General features: G+C 40.3%; 1 protein-coding gene and 1 non-coding gene across 43 annotated transcripts in view; both read left to right on the forward strand.

The window, feature by feature from the left end:
- nrxn3a (neurexin 3a) overlaps nt 1–16,042 on the forward strand; it is a 2,216,268-nt gene that overhangs the window by 1,028,676 nt on the left and 1,171,550 nt on the right. The window lies entirely within an intron of this gene.
- Nucleotides 7,220–7,326, forward strand: LOC140725823 (U6 spliceosomal RNA). Its single transcript, XR_012098475.1, has one exon. It is a non-coding gene; the product is annotated as a U6 spliceosomal RNA (small nuclear RNA).

Raw genomic sequence — 16,042 nt, forward strand, 5'->3', positions numbered from 1 at the left:
CTGGATGCAACACGTCATGAAGGTGGTCTGAATGGAAGGACCGGGGAGGTTTACCATCGCTCCAGGTTCCAATAATTCGGAGCCGAGTAGCTGCTGTCCAGGCTGAGAGGCAAACAGACAAAATACTTCCTATACAAAATTTGTAGAAGTCCAAGAAATCTTTGTAAGCAAGTTAAATTTTATCAGATGCCTACTGAAATAAATTAGCTGATGTGCTTTGTTTATCACCACATCAGTGTGGACGAACAAGGAGAGGTTGTTGGTGACTTGGGTGTCTAGGAGCTAGAGTTCTATCTAACTTCTAGGTCAATAGTCAGCTGTTTGTCATGATGATGTTAAGGATTATATTGTTGTTCTGACACCATGGCACAAGTTTTGCCATCTCTTTCTTGTAACTCATCTCAACATTGTAGTTGATCCAGGCCTAGAGCGGTGTCAACAACAACCTTGAAGGTTGGGTTGGCACTGTATTTGGACATACATACACTGATATACAGTGAGTAGAGAAGGGGATTGAGTACACAACCTCAGGGACATCTGTGTTCAGGACCAGAGTGAATGGAATATTATCACCGATTCTAACCAACTGAGGCCTGCCAATCAGAAAGTCTAGAAGCCAGTTATTGAGCGGGGCCCCAAGGCCAAAGTTCACAAGCTTCATCTGTTTCTTTCCTCTCTTGCATAAAATTTTACTCTGAGCTCGATTTGCTTAAGTCAAATTTCTCAAATGGTGTGAAGGGAAAAATGAGTCTAAGGTTGGTTGTATCAATGAGTTTCAAGCCAGCCAGGACTCCTGGTTACTGTCAATGTTGGTGAGCAAATGGAGAGCCACAAATATATATCAAAAATGGCAAGAAAATAGTCTACAAAATGGCACTGAAAAATAAGAAGCATTCTTTTGCTAATTATATAGTAGTTAAACAGTAAATTTATTTGATGCTGTATTGATAACTTTGCATAGTTTATTCTATAAATTATATTGTGTAGCAGACTCGAAGGGCTGAATTACCTAATACTGCTCCTATGTCTTATAATGGATTCTCCCAGCTGACCTTGAAAACACATGTATTTCCTTCAATGATGTTTTGTTGGAGGGTCTTATGCTACTATGGCTGATTTAGCAATCTCCCTGAATCTTGGCTCAGAAGGTACACCCAAACTAATTTCCAATACTGCCAAAGCAGCCCAAACAGAAAAAATCCTTCAGGTTCACTAAACAAAAGTTCTAGGAATGAGGATGGACTAGTTATATAGAGAGATTAGATGAAATTGAATTGTTCTCAGAAGATTGGATAGTATAATTTAAATGCAGAAACTTGACTTGCAGTTGGATTATGTCACACTTTTCTTTCAGCACAGTGCATTCAAGATGTAACTAGCAATAATTTGCTTTTGTGATGATTTCAGGATAGAATCTCACCAATTACAGAACTGATAAGTCTGCTTCTACTTAGGATCCATATTACTATTCCTAGTGTTTTTCAATGACAGATGCAAACTTACTGACAATAGTCAATGTGTAATCATCCTGGTAGAAAACAACGGTCATTCGACAGTAGCAAAAAAAATTCAGAATATCATCTGATCTGTTATCCATTTTAGATCCCACCTAAATGGTCACTTGGTTCATAAAAGAACATTGCTCATGATCCCTCTTAAAGCAGGAGTCAATTAACTCTTAAGCTCTCAAAAACAGTTACTGTCCCCAAGCAGTAAGGCTGATCCACATCTCCACCAACTAACCCACCACCATTTCTTTATCATTTCCTGACAGGGACATCTTATGTACAGACTCTCTTGTGTCTAGTATCACTTGATGGACTTACAATCAATCTATCTACAGTATATTAGCTATTTTACATATTTAAATTTATTGTGTTTATTATTACTATGTTTTTTAAAAATATTATTGTATTCTTTATCTTTTGTGCTTTTCTTGTGCTGCATCCAATCCGGCATAACAATTATTTTGTTTTCCTTTATTTTTGTGTACTGGAAATGCCATCAAGCAATCTCAAATCTTGAAGAAAATGGCAGCTATATTTGAGATTGTGAAACTCACTTAGTGATCACTCTGAGCTAAAGGAGAGGCTTCTCTCCAACTGTCTTGTGTGTGTGTGTGTGTGTGTGTGTGTGTGTGTGTGTGTGTGTGTGTGTGTGTGTGTGTGTGTGTGTGTGTGTGTGTGTGTGTGTGTGTGTGTGTGTGTGTGTGTGTGTGTGTGTGTGTGTGTGTGTGTGTGTGTGTGTGTGTGTGTGAGTGAGATCGAGATATTTTTCCAGTTCTGAAACATCATATGTAGAAATGGGTTCTCTCTCATTATGTTTATGCAATTCGCCAGCAAGTCAGTACCTCAGCCCTCCCCAGATGGCAAATTCCTGCTGGTAAACTGATCATTTTTGGCAGATTTCTTTGAACATAACTACATATTGAACAACGCCATCATAATCAGCAGGAGCTTGTTGTCTCACAGAACACTTAGCTTTTGTGAAATGTGCAGACTGGTGGGCATTTTTGGAAACATATATAGGAGCTGTAAGGAAGTGTACTTGAAGACCTCGTCGTCTGAATCAATGTGGCAATAGGCTGACGATGGATATTACCAGTTGTATCTTGTTAGCATGAAGGTATCTCTTCCGCAATAAATGGAGCTCTTATAGAAATGTATAAAATAATGAAAGGGATAGATAAGGTAGAGGCAGGAAAGTTGTTTCCACTGGTAGGTGAGACGAGAACTAGAGGACATAGCCTCAAGATTCGGGGGAGTAGATTTAGGATAGAGATGAGGAGGAATTGCTTTTCCCATTACGTGGTGGATCTGTGAAATTCTCTGCCCAATGAAGCAGTGGAGGCTACCTCAGTAAATATATTTAAGACAAGGTTGGATAGATTTTTGCATAGTAGGGGAATTAAGGGTTATGGGGAAAAGGCAGGTAGGTGGAGATGAGTCCATGGCCAGATCAGCCATGATCTTATTGAATGGTGGCGTAGGCTTGACGGGCCAGATGGCCAAGTCCTGCTCCTATTTCTTATGCTCTTATGTTCTTAAATAACAAAACCTAATCTTTCCTGAGAAAGTTAAGTGAATTCCAATGATCTTCCAAGATTGTATTATTTTCTTTGGTCCCAGTTTGTCTCTTAGTCTGTCTGTCTCTGAAATAAAATCAGAAACTGTTGGAAGCACTGAGCCGGTCAGGTAGTGCCTATGGAAAGAGCAAGAGAGCTAAGATCTCAGGTCAGAGATCATTAGTCACCGAAGGTCTGATGGCAAATGACCTGACTACCGAACAAAGTGACCCAAGTCTAATTAAGGCCTCAGTGCTGAGTTGGTGTTGATCTGTGAGAGTTTGCTTTTCCTACCAATGGTCTTGGGGGATTTTGCAGAGATGGTGTTGGTGGTACCTCTACTGTAGCTTGAGCGTCCGTGATAGAACAAAACACTGCTGTGTTATTTCTGACTGAGCCATTTTCCTCCGGTGTAATGGTATTTTTACTTTTGCTTTTGGAGAACTTTATATTGTTTGATTAGAATTGTAGAACTTTGTAAGCAGGCAAACAGTTTACTAAAATTGCTTCATGTTCAGTACAATTCAGTACAAGCAACACTCACTTTGTGATGCACAGCTGAGCGTATGAGGTCAGCTCATAAACAGGCCACTTTGATCATGTTTTCAGTGTTCATTCTGTACGCTGTCAATCACTGATTCACAACACCAAGAAATTTATTCTCTTTAGGAAACCTTAGTATGAGTAAGTTTTGGATAAAGAATTACTGTGTGCTGAACAAACCATCTGGATGGAAGAATTAAATGAAAGATAATTCTTTCTGTTTAAAGTCTTTGGAGAGCTGGATCCTGTGATGAAATTAAAATGTCTGTTCTTCTATATATCTGTAAGGTTTCTCCTGGTTATGGCTAGCATAATTTAATCAAGGTCTGATTGCAGTATTTGATCAAGGATTATGTGAAATTATTGGATTTTACATCAATTGAGCAAATATAAGTACAACCTGAGCAGAATAACAAGAAGCTGCATTTGGTTTGTTAAACTCAAAGTTGCAATGTTTTCACAGCTCAGAGACGCACTTTTTCCCATGAGGCTGGGTGAGACTTGAGCTTGGTGCCTACTTTTTATGACGAAAGGTGAAGTATTTAAGGAGAATTTGAGAGGGGAGTGTCAAAGATTGAGTGGAGATTTGATAGAGGTATACAAAATTGAGGGATATAAATAGGGTAAATGCAAGCAGGCTTTTTTCACTGAGGTTGGGTGGGACTACAATCAGAGATCAGAGTTAAGGGTGAAAGGTGAAAAGTTTAAGAGGAACATGAGGGAAACCTTCTTCCTTCAGAGGGTTGTCAGGGTATGGAATGAGCTGCCAACACAAGTGGAGCATGCAAGCTCAATTTCAATGTTTAAGAGAAGTTTGGATAGGTACATGGATGGTTGGGGTATGGAGGGCTAGATCAATGGGAGCAGGCAGCTTAAATGGTTTTGCATGGACTAGATGGGCTGAAGAGCCTGTTTCTGTGCTGTACTTTTCTATGGCTGTATGACTCTATAATCTTCTTCACTCAATGGGTGGTGAGAGTGTGGAACGAACCGTCAGCCGAACTGGCTGATGCGGACTCATCTGCAACATCGAAGACAGAGGTTCCCAGCCTGGGTCCCATGAGCCCCTTGGTTAATGGTGGCATTCCATGGCATAAAAAAAGGTTGGGAACCTGCTGATCTAAGAGAAGTTTGGATAGGTACATTGGTGACATGGGTAAGGAGCGCTATGGTTCAGGAACAGGTAGATTTAACTAGGCAGCAAAACAGGTTAGCATGGATTAGATAGGCTGAAGGGCCTATTTCTGTGTTATAGTGCTCCATGACGTGAACTTTAGGAAGCATATTGGAATTCAGGATCTCTTCCCCTTCCCCATTAAACTGGACTGGGAATCTATAGAAAACATTAAAATAGTGAATGATGGATTCCTGTTAAAGAATCAAAGCAGGTAGATGAAGATATGTCAAAGTTCAAAGTAAATTTAAGTCCATAAATGTCACCATACACCACCCTAAGATTTATGTTCTGTTCTTGCAGCCATTCACAGTGGAACAAAAATAATGGAACCAATATAAAACTACATACAAGGCCTGACAATTGACCAAGATGCAGAATGAGACAAACTGTGCAAATAAATAAATAATACTGAGAACTTGAATTGTAAAGTTATTGAAAGTGTGTCCTTAGTTTGTGGAATCAGTTGAAATCTGTGAAGTTATCCATGCTGGATAGATGTAAGGTATTAACTGTTCTTGAACAAACACGAGGAAATCTGCAGATGCTAGAAATTCAAACAACAACACACACAAAATGCTGGTGGAACACAGCAGGCCAGGCAGCATCTATAAGGAGAAGCACTGTCGACGTTTCGGGCCAAGACCCTTCGTCAGGATTAACTGAAAGGAGAGATACTAAGAGATTTGAAAGTAGTAGGGGGAGGGGAAAATGTGAAATGATTGGAGAAAACATGTGACCTAAATCTCCTGTACCTCCTTCATGATGCCAGAGGCAAGAAGAGGTCATGGCCTGGATGATGGGGTTCCTTGATGATGGATGCTGCTTTCTTGTAGCAGCAGTCCTTGTAGATGTGTTCAATGGAGTGGAGGATACCCATCAATTTATGTGGCCTTTTCCATTCTGGGGCATGAGTGTTTCTATACCAGGCTATGATGCAACCTGTCAGGATATTACCCATTGGGCATCTGTAGAAGTTTGTCAAAATTTTAGATCATATGCTGAATGAGTTATTGACACTCTTCACCTCTAGTCCTCAAATGAGCTCTCCTGGTTTCTTCCATCTGTAGTCAATAATCAGCTCTTTAGTTTTATTAACATTGAGTGAGAGTCCCCCAATTAAATAGCAGAACAAGTATGAAGGTATCAGTAGCATCTTTCTATTGCATCACATAGCTCAGAAATGTGCCCTTCGGCCCACCTTATCCCTGCTGACCACCATCTATGCTGATCCATTTACCAGCACTTAAACTGTGGCCTTCATGACTGAAGTGCTCATCCAGATATTCCTTCAACACTGTGAGATGACCTGCCATCAACCAACCCCTCAAGCAGTGTGTTGGAGATTTGAACCACCATCTGAGTGAAAAAAAATCGCCCCCAGATGTTCACTCATCCTCTTATCCCCTAACTTAAACATGAGCTCTTGTTTTAGACACCTCTGTTCTGGAGAGGACTTCCCTACTCTTAGCCTTCTGTTGCTCTGTGTCAGCTTTCTAAAAGCATTCTATGAACTGAAATATTCTTTGGGATATCATAATGCCCTTTGAAAAGTAATTAAGGAGAAACGAAATGGCACTGAGACTCCTGTTTGAAGTGATAATAAATGTATGTATAGGTTGAACATCTCTTATCAGGCTCAGCGAAGCGGACAGCACACAATCTAACTGCAAATTACCATAAACAATATTAACATTTTAACAAGAGCTTAGAATACAATGATGTGTTGTGATTCAGGCGGTCTTTGTTCATGTTGATCGTGAATAACTGCTTTCATTAATATACCTTCCCTTCTCCTCATCTGAAGTGTATAACCTTGTGCAAGGAATGTGAGTCACTATGAAGCAAGATTAATAACAGCTGATTTTACACTGAAATTTGACCCCAGACTGGCAGGCAAGCAAAGTTGTTACATTGAGTGGTTCAGACCAACATAACCAAAATGAAATGTATGGGGAAGATATTCACACAGACAGAAACAAGATAACGCAGCAGAAAAAATATTGAAAGGTCTTTTGAAAGAGTATCGGAATTCTTAGAGTACCTATCAGTTCCTGTTTGAAAAACACATTTCAAAGTCAAAATAAATTTATGATGAAAGTACATCATACATCATGAAGGAGTGTGTGTGGGGGGGGGGGGGGGGTGGATTACCTGAAGTTGGAGAAATCAATGTTCATACCATCAGGTTGGAGGCTACCCAAACAGAATACAAGGTGTTGCTCCTCCAACTTGAGTGTGGCCTCATCATGGCAGTAGGAGGAGGCCATAGACTGACAAGTCTGAATGGTAAAGAGAAATGGAGTTAAAATGTGCGGCCACAGAGATACAACCCTGACGTTCATTTTTCAGAATCAGGATAATATCACCAGCATATATTGTGATATTTGTTGTCATGTGACAACACTACATTGCAATACATAATAATAAAAATTGTCGTGCTCGCTTCGGCAGCACATATACTAAAATTGGAATGACACAGAGAAGATTAGCATGGCCCCTGCGCAAGGATGACATGCAAATTTGTGATATTAAAATTATTAATAAAAAAAATAAAAAAAAAAATTGTGAATAGTAGTTTAATATATAGATATATATTTAAATTAAATAAGTTGTGAGGTAGTTTCCTGACTTCAATGTCTATACGCAAATCTGATGGCATAAGGGTGGAAGCTATTCCTGAATTGTTGAGTGTGTGCCTTCAGGCTCCTGTACCTCCTCCCTGTTGGTAGCAATGAGAAGAGGGCATGTTCTGGTTGTAGGGTCCTTGAAAGTGTGTCTTTAGGTTGTGGATTCATTTTATCATTGTGGTGAGTGAATCCTGGTTCAGGAGGCTGATGGTTCTCCATGAATAACTGTTCCTGATCCTGGTGGTGTTGGGCCTAAGGCTGCTGTACCTTCAGCACAATCATAGCAATGAGAGGCGAGCATGGTCTAGATGATAGGGGCCCTTCATGATGGATGCTGCTTTCTTGTGGCAGCACTCTTTGCAAGTATGCTCATTGATGGGGAGAGCTTTGCCTGTGATAGACTGTGCAATACTTGGACCAAATGAGCCTAAGAATGGAGAGATTTGCAATAAGCAAATTATCTCTCCTTGTAACTTTCTATACTTCCTAATAATTCACACATTTTTTTTTTACCAGATATTAGGAAATCCCAGTTTTTATTGAAGGCATTTCAGAAGAGGAATCAGTTATGTGATAGTTACAATAGAATCAGCAGTTTCTGTTGTCATACATGCAGGTATCTTCAAAATATCTTAAAGTTACATCCTTTTCATTTCTTTTTCCATTCTCCTCCCCTACCCATCACCTGCCTTTCTGCACCCTCCACCTTCCCTTTCTTCACCCTCCACCTTCCCTTTCTTCACCCTCCACCTTCCCTTTCTTCACCCTCCACCTTCCCTTTCTTCACCCTCCACCTTCCCTTTCTTCCCCTCCACCTTCCCTTTCTTCCCCCTCCACCTTCCCTTTCTTCACCTTCCACCTTCCCTTTCTTCACCTTCCACCTTCCCTTTCTGCCCCCTCCACCTTCCCTTTCTTCCCCCTCCACCTTCCTTTTCTTCCCCTCCACCTTCCCTTTCTACCCCCTCCACCTTCCCTTTCTTCCCCCTCCACCTTCCCTTTCTTCCCCCTCCACCTTCCCTTTCTTCACCCTCCACCTTCCTTTTCTTCCCCTCCACCTTCCCTTTCTTCCCCCTCCACCTTCCCTTTCTTCACCTTCCACCTTCCCTTTCTTCCCCCTCCACCTTCCCTTTCTTCCCCCTCCACCTTCCCTTTCTTCCCCCTCCACCTTCCCTTTCTGCCCCCTCCACCATCCCTTTCTTCCCCCTCTACCTTCCCTTTCTTCCCCTCTACCTTCCCTTTCTTCCCCCTCCACCTTCCCATTCTTCCCCCTCCCCTTCCCATTCTTCCCCTCCACCTTCCCTTTCTTCCTCTTCACCCCTTTCTGCATCCTCCACCTTCCCTTTCCTATTAGATTCTTTCTTCTTCAGTCCTTTACCTCTTCCACCTTCCTATCCTAACTTCTCTCTTCATTCCCCCCTCCCGCACTCACACACCTTACCCCTCACCTGGTCTTACCAATCACCTACCATCTTGCACTCCTTCCCTATTCTCCGTACTTCTCTGGTTTCTGCCCTCTTCCTTCCCTGTCCTGAAGAAGGGTTTCAAACTGAAAAGTTGACTGTTTATTCCCCTCCACGGATGCTAAGTGACTTGCAGACTTCCTTCTGCATTTTGTGTGTGTTCCTTTAAGTTACTTCCTTGATACTTCAATTAATTTAAAAATGTTCAGAATGCCACATTCCATAGTCTGACTGTTAAGGTTCGTAGCAGGTTTGGTCAGTTCTATTTGACCATGATAGTTTTGTCAATGGATGTAGCAGTCTCAGACAATGAGTTCATCCCACGGGTCATCTTTGTTGCTGTGTTTTATTATTCATTTGGAAAATTGGATCATTGTTAAGGCCAACATTTTTGCTCATTTCTGAATTGCCTCAGTGGTGAATTGTATTCTTGACCTGCTATTTTTTACTTGTGTTATTGTAAAATAAATACCCCAACAGGAATTTAATATAGCATCCTAATATATCAACCAATTTTAAAATTGTAAAAAGCTCGATAAAGACTAAGAATAAATATTAAGATTAGCTTTATTTGACATATGTGTATCAAAACATTGAAACATACAGTGAAATATGTTGTTTGTGTCAATGACCTGCACAGTTTGAGGACGTGCTGGGTACAGCCCGCAGACCACCAGATTTTTGAATGGACAATGAACCCTTGCACATTACCTCAATGTTTTTGTTCTCTTTTTGCACTACTTGTTCAATTAAATTGAATATATATATATATATATATATATATATATACATTCCTACCTCTGCTTGGTATGGGTTTCCTCCAGGTGCTCCAGTTTCCTCCCACATTGCAAAGACATACAGGCTGATAAGGGTTGGTAAGTTGCGGGCATGCAATGCAAATATATTATGAATTTTTTTTTTTGTTTTTCAGCAGCAGTACACTGCAATACAAAGTTTAAAAAAAACTAAATTACGGAGAGGAACATATGTATATTATGTAATTTATTATGTACTGCAATGTACTGCTGCTACAAGGCATCAACTTTCACAACATATGCCAGTGATATTAAACGTGATTCTGAAATGTACTATGCCTACAGTGCCAATATTGCATGCCCACAACGTACTAACCCTTATTAACCCGTGTATCTTTGGAATGTGGAAAGAAACTGGAGAAAACCCATGTGGTCACAGTGAGAATGTACAAACTCATAACAAACAGCTGGGAGCAGCTGCCTCGACTAGAGGCCATGTATTATGAGGAAAGGCTGAGCGAGCTAGAGTTTTTTTCTTTGGAGCGAAGGACAATGAGCGGTGATTTGATAGAGATGAGCATGATAATAAGAGGGGACATATAGTGGATAACCAGAGAATTTTTCCCACAGCAGAAAAGGCTAATGCAAAGAGCTATAATTTTTAATTAATTGAAGGAAAGCATGGGGGGGGGGGGGGAGCGGGCGAAGTCAGAGGAGCATTTTATATACAGAAAGTGATGGGAGTCAGGGTTGGTGGTAGGGACAAATATATTAGAGCCATTTAAGAATCTCTTAGGCGAATGGATGATCGAAAATTGTAGGGCTACATGAGAGGGAAGGTTTAGATTGATCTTAGAGTAGGTTAAAAGGTTGGCACAACATCGTGGGCTGAAGAAACTGTACTTTGCTGTAATGTTCCATGTCCTATGTAAATTCTGTTGGAATAGACTCTTCCAATGTATCCTCAGAAGTTTTACTCCATTAAAGGTGCTTTATTCTTAATTTACTTTCTTCTTACTTTAAACCTCTATTTAATGCACTTTGGTATAAGGCAGATAGACTCCTATCAGCTGTGACATTATTAGCATGGATAGAATTTTTCATCAAAGACAAACTCTAACCCAAAGTTTAAAAGACAAAAACTTTCCTCACAGCCAAATCCTTTAAGTCCTTTCAAGAAATTGAAATTATTGATCCCTTTTAAAAATAAATCTTTTTAAAGATAAACACACTGCGGCCACTTTATCACTTATCAAAGTGGTCACTGAGTGTAAGTTTGTGGTCTTCTGCAGTTGTGCCCATCCACTTCAAGGTTCGATGTGTTGTGCATTCAGAGAGGCTCTTCTGCACACCACTGTTGTAATGTGTGGTTATTTGAGTTACTGTCGCCTTCCTGTCAGCTTGAACCAGTCTGGCCATGTTCTCTGACCTCTCTCATTAACAAGGCATTTTCATTCATAGAATAGCTGACTGGATTTTTTTTTTGTTGTTTTTCACACCCCATTCTTGGTAACTCTAGAGACTGTTGTATGTGAAAATCCCAGGAGATCAGCAGTCTCTGAGATACTCAAATCACCCTGTCTGGCACCAGTAATCACTCCACATTCAGTCACTTAGATCACATTTCTTCCCCATTCTGATGTTTGGTCTGAACAGCAACTGAACCTCTCGACCAGGTCTACATGCTTTTATGCATTGAGTTGCTGCAAATGATTGGCTGATTGGATACTTGTATTACCGAGCAGGTGCACAGGTGTACCTGATAGAGTCGCCACTGAGTGTACAGATTATTTTAATTGCTGGTAGAACTCATGCGATTTCCAGTACTTTATGTAGAACCCAAAAGTTAAAGAAATTAAAACTACTGAGCCACATTATTCTCATCAGTTGTATAGATTGAGCCTTCATTGGGATGTCATGTGTTAAACTGCCCTCAAGCACATGTACCACTTCAAATCTCACTTACTTCATCTATCATGATCTGCTAACCAATTATTAAAATTCTACATTAATTGTCCTGGAGGCAGGAAAAATGCTGATGCTGAACAATACTAGACGCTAACCAATTAATAGCACCAGCCATGGTTGATACCCTGTGCTCTGTGAGCATTGGTATCAAATTCCAATGGCTCTTGAATCTGTTCTGTTATTTTTATCAATCCTAGTAGTTCAGTTGCTGAAGGGATATTCTTTTATAATTAGATGTGTAAGCAGATTTTTAGTTCCTAGTCCATAATAAAACCCTGTAGTACAGCACCCCCAATACCTATCAACTAACTCCATGAACTTGTTAACCCTAACTTTCCAGCCACTTCTCATAGTAGAATGATTCACACCATCTTCCCCGTAAACTCCCAATGAACCTATTAATCCTAACCTCTTTAATTCCCACAGTAAACCTGTTAACCCAAAGCTCCCAATAAACCCCCAGTGAAACCATTAACCCAGTGCCTCTGGATAATAAACACACACTCTTAAAAACATGAAACTGCACTGGCTGTGTAGGTTTGCTGTGAGCTGAAGCACTGAAACTCCTATTGAAAGCCACTCACCCTCTCTCTGTGTAAACTCTCACCAATAAACCTATTAAGCTCTATATGGGGAGAACTTACTGCAGCATATAAAATCCTCAGAGGCATGAAAGAGTAGATGCTGAAATGATTTTCACAAATGGGAAAGTCTTGAATGAGTGGACGTTGTTCCAAGATCTGGTGAGGCAGCATGGAAGTGTAGCAGTTAGCATAACACTATTACAGTGCTATCATTTCAAAATTAGGCATGTACGGTATTTATCGCACAGAGGGTGATGAATCTCTGGAATTCTCTACCCTCTAGGCCCTGAGTCATGGATACTGAATCACTAGAGATATTTAAAGCAGAATAAGACACACTTTTGAAAAATCAAGGATTGAAGGCCGTGGGAACGTGGCACTGAAGAGATTTGGCCAATGATAAATAAATCATGACCATATTGAATGAAGAGGCTACAGCTTTTAGGCTCCTGAACCAGCATGGATAACTTCATTCCCCAGAACTCTGAACTGATTTGGTCAAGCACTCTTTACAACTCATGTTGTCAGTAGTACTTTCGTTTGTACATTTTTCTTAATTTGCATGTTGGTTTGTTGTCAGTCATTGTCTGTTTTTCCATAAAATTTTATTGTATTTTTTTCTTGTAAAATTCCTGCAAGAAAATAAATCTGCAGGTACTATTAGGTTTTATTGGATATACATAGATAGATAATAAATGTTCTTTGAACTTTGTACATTTGGACTTGGAGGCTGGTTTGAGGCCTACTCCTGCACCTGTTTTCTTGTGCTATCTCCTCCTGTAAGCATTCACCAAAATCCACTGAGCTGAGTCAACTTTTTTTTCAAGTGCAATATTACATATCTTTTGTAATAGATTCTAACATTTTTCCTACTACTGCTGTAGGTTTGTCTTGTCCATAGTCATTTACACACCCTATTTCATCTCCCTCCAAATTCCATCCATGGGTACACAGAATGCTGTGGAGCCCATTAATGAAATAGTAGTCAAGAAACCCAGAGATGGAGATGAAATCCCCAAAGATGGGAGGTCTATAGAAAAGATTCAAAGCCACCATTTTGCTCCCAAATTCACATAGTCTCAAATGATTTCTACACTCTATTCCGAAATCCTGGTTTCTGAATTGTCAAACAAGAGAGCAAGAGCACATCTGCAGAAGTTGGAAATCCAAGCAACACACACAAAATGCTGGAGGACACCTTGCCAGGGTCTTGGTCTAAAGTGTAGACTGTACTCTTTTCCGTAGATGCTACCTGGCCTGCTGAGTTCCTCCAGCATTTTGTGTGTGTTTTCCAAATTGTCACATTGTCACATCTTATAACTCAGCCTTAAATTCTGTTGAAATACACTCTTCCAAAGCATCTTCAGAAGTTTTACTTCATTAAAGATGTGCTCGAAGGTATAGTTTACTAAATGACATCCTAATCAGTTGTGTTTGTATAAATAAATGCCATCTGATTATAGGCTTTGCACTGTCATAATTCTGCATTGAACCTGAAGGAATGTGACCCTGCCGATCACAAAAAATAAAGAAGTAATTAGAGTTCAGGAAATAACTAAGATTTGTGAAAAAATGGTGCCTGAGGAACTAGTGTGACTGAAGGTGAATAAAACTAAGGAGAAGGGGAACTTTATCCCAAGATTTGAAAGGGCTGTCATTTGAGATGATGAATGACCAGCTCTCACGTTCAAATTCACAAAATCGTTGAAAGGCTGCAGCAAGGAAGAGGGAATTCGGCCCAGTGGGTCTGTGCTGGCTCTATGCAACTGATATGCAGCTAAGGCCAACTTCAATGCTCTTGTCCCACAGCAGTGTAAATGTTTTTTGTTAGAAAGTTACTTGTGATAAAAGTTGTTTTTTTGAATGTACAGTAGCCATTGACTCAGCTTCCAGTACTTCCACTGGCACTGTGTTTCAGATCCAAACTGCTCAATGCATGACAAAGCATTTCCTCATGTTACTTGTGATACTTCTGTTCCTCTTTGCCATTGGAAACAACTTATCTCCATTTACCTTGCACGGTTTGAAGTACTAATATCAGGGCAACTGTCATTGAAACCTATCGTGTAGCGTAAGACCTAGACAGAGTGAATGTGGAGAGGATGTTTCCTGTAGTGGGGAGTCTAGGACCAGAGAGCACAACCTAAGAATAGAATCATGTCCCTTTGCAACAGAGATGAGGAGAATTTCTTTAGCCAGGGGGTGGTGAGAATGTGAAATTCAATGCCGCAGACGGCTCTGGAGGCTAAGACATTGGGTATATATAAAGCGGAGTTCAATAGATTCTTGATAAGTAAGGGCATCAAAGGTTATGGGGAGCATGCAGGAGAATGGACATTCATGTCCTGCTGAAAGAAATCTTCGTGTCCAGAACCATAGTTCACCATAAGCAGCTGTGCAAGATGGTAGAGAAGGCAGATGAAATGCTTGCTTTCATTGGTAGGGGAGTTGAGTACAAAAGTGAGGAAGTTATGTGCAGCTCTATAAAACCTTAATCAGACTGTACTTGGAGTATTCTTTGCAGTTCTGGATGCCCTGATATAGGGAGAATGTGGAGACTGTGGAAAGGGTGTGGAAGAAGGGTCTCAGCCCAAAATATTGACTGTTTATTAATTTCTGTAGGTGCTGCCTGGCCTGCTGAGTTCATCCAGCATTTTGTTTGTGTTGCTCTGGATTTCCAGCAGCTGCAGAATTTCTTGTGTTTGAGGTTTACCAGGATGCTGCCTGGATGAGAGAGTATGAGCTGTCACGAAAGGTTAGACAAACTTGTGTTGGCCTCCCTACAGTGTCTGAGGCTGAGGGGAGATGTGATAAAAGTTATTTTAGTTTAAATTGTGGGAGGAGTAGATGAGGTAGACATTTAGAATCTTTTTCCCAGTGAAGAATTGTCAACCACCAAAAGACATGCTTTTAGAGGGAGAAAATATCAAGCTAATGTGAGAGGCAAGTTTTTTTTACACAGAGAATGGTAGTTGCCTGGAATGGGTTACTGGATGTAGTAGTAGAAGCAGATAGTTTGATGGAGATTAAAAGGCTTTTAAATAGACACATGAATATGAATGGAGTAGAGAGATATGGACGATACACAGGAGGAAAAGGACATTTTGTATAAATTGGCATCAAAACTTGCACAACATTATGGCCTGTCCAGTGCTGGGCTGTTTTATCTAAATAGAAACACTCTGTCTTAAATGAGAAACCTTTTATTTGTGAATCCATATGCTCAATTCAGAATCAGAATCAGGTTTATCATCACTGGCATGTGACGTAACAGGGAAATTTTGTCTCATCATCAAACATACTCAGTCTCTTTCAGAATCCTATGTTTCCACAAAATCACTTTTCATGTTTTTGAACTCCCAATTTTATGGACCCAGTCTGCTCAATCTTTCATCATTTGCCAAACTCTCTATTCAAGTTTTCTACTATGTGAATCCTTACACTCTATCTCTACTGTGGTGAGGGCCAGGCAGGGAGTTAAACAGCTTCTCAGAAATCACTCAAGCCAGAAGCTTCCTTCAGGGTTTTAATGAGAAAAACTTTGTAAAAAGATATTGCTGTTTCAAGGGCAAATGAAGAGTGGATGGAGATGGATGTTTTTCTACCATGCTTGCTCCAACTCAAAATCTAAATTAACCTGTACAGGAAATTATGTAAAAATCAGCTTAAGCACAGGAAGTGATGTTTGCACAAAATGAACTATAGGCAAAATGGACAGCGCCTTTAGAGGCAGAACACACCCTGCCTGACATCCATGATGTCAGACTTAATCACTGAAGCTAAAAGTCAAATAGTCATTTCATTAAGACTTCGGCAAAAGAAAGACAGTCTCAGACTGTTTTGAAAACAGTCTTACTACACGGT

This window comes from Hemitrygon akajei, chromosome 3, assembly GCF_048418815.1.
Source record: "Hemitrygon akajei chromosome 3, sHemAka1.3, whole genome shotgun sequence".
Classification (NCBI taxonomy): Eukaryota; Metazoa; Chordata; class Chondrichthyes; order Myliobatiformes; family Dasyatidae; genus Hemitrygon; species Hemitrygon akajei.